Below are 1,463 nucleotides of genomic sequence, written 5' to 3' on the forward strand. Positions count from 1 at the left end.
CTGATTGTTAGCATAGCAGCTAATATAACCACTGATTGTTAGCATAGCAGCTAATATAACCACTGATTGTGTATTTTTTAAATATCTCAATCTGAAGTATTATAATACAGCTTATGTAATGAAATAAAAATAATTTACTCTGTTAGAATTATTTTCACTCTTTGTTGTCAATAGTTGACAAACTAATAAATATTTAAAGTAAAAAAGTAAGAAAAATATGTAGTTTAATGTTTGACAATGACTGATTTATAAATCAAGTCTTTTCTCAATAACGTATAAAAAAATAAATACAAGAAAATTATTTGTTTGTCTTGAAATGTTAAATGTACATTAAATTATGTAAATATATTCATTAATAAAACACTGTGAAAGTTTCTGTTCATCAATATTAATATAAAAATGATCAGAATCTATCAAATCAAACATTGAGCTCTTTATTCAGAAAACTATTAAATAATCACATCCAAAGTTAGAAACTGTCTTTAGTCATTTCTCTGATTGCCAAATATATTAATGTGTGAGAAAATGTGTCAATGGCAGAAATTAACTTAAATACTTTGTAGAACGGCACTTTATAAAGTTCGGTCCTTTTACCTGCATTAGCTACTGGCAGAGATGCCACATTCAATATGGCGGACGCTGTGACATATCGCAGCAACGGGCCGACCCCCTCCATGACCTTTGACCCGCCTCCAAGGCGGCGCTGAACCTGTTCACTGAAACCCTGAGGCATGAGCTGGTTCCCTGGGGGGTCAAAGTCAGCACCATCCTGCCGTCCTCATATAAGACAGGTRAGCCCCGCCCCCAGACGCCGACCTGGCATCACATGCAAGGGGCAGCTGCAGGGCCTCGTTTCCTTAGATTCGTGTTAATTTGTGTTCTGGTGAGTTTTACATTGGGTCTCAGGTCGATTTAGAGAAAGCAGCTTTGCTAATATGTTCATATCTCTCCCCCTTGGATCAGAACCGCTAGAGCTAAAGCCGCTACAGTGGGTTTTCAACACGCAGCCACATGAGGGCATATCAGCCATTTAGAATCCATCTTCAGAATCTGGTATGAAGCCATTAATGCAAGAAAACCATTAAAAATATTTCATTTGAATCAGTGAAGCGGCATCACTGCCTTTTTCATGGTTATAATCTATTTTAAGCACTTATAGTTCCATTTTTGGTCACCAGTTATAAGAGTTGATCAGAGCATCAAATGGCAAATCGAGAAGTCCCAAATGTGTCTTTCACACCAATAAGATCTATGCTGGTGCTAAGAACATCGTTTATAGGACGACTTTAAAGAACCAGACAAACTACAGACCCCAACATCCCAGATCGATATTTATATCAAACAAAACCTTAAATACAGCAGACAAAATGACAGCAGAGCAGAGGAAGAGCAGGCCTAACACTGAGCTAATGCTAACAGCTAACACTGAGCTAATGCTAACAACTAACACTGAGCTAATGCTA

At 37.1% G+C, this 1,463-nt stretch overlaps 1 pseudogene; it reads left to right on the forward strand.

The window, feature by feature from the left end:
- Window positions 1-685: 685 nt before the first annotated feature.
- Window positions 686-1,463, forward strand: part of LOC103460509 (corticosteroid 11-beta-dehydrogenase isozyme 2-like) — a 3,155-nt pseudogene continuing 2,377 nt past the window's right edge.

Source organism: Poecilia reticulata, unplaced genomic scaffold, assembly GCF_000633615.1.
Source record: "Poecilia reticulata strain Guanapo unplaced genomic scaffold, Guppy_female_1.0+MT scaffold_251, whole genome shotgun sequence".
Classification (NCBI taxonomy): Eukaryota; Metazoa; Chordata; class Actinopteri; order Cyprinodontiformes; family Poeciliidae; genus Poecilia; species Poecilia reticulata.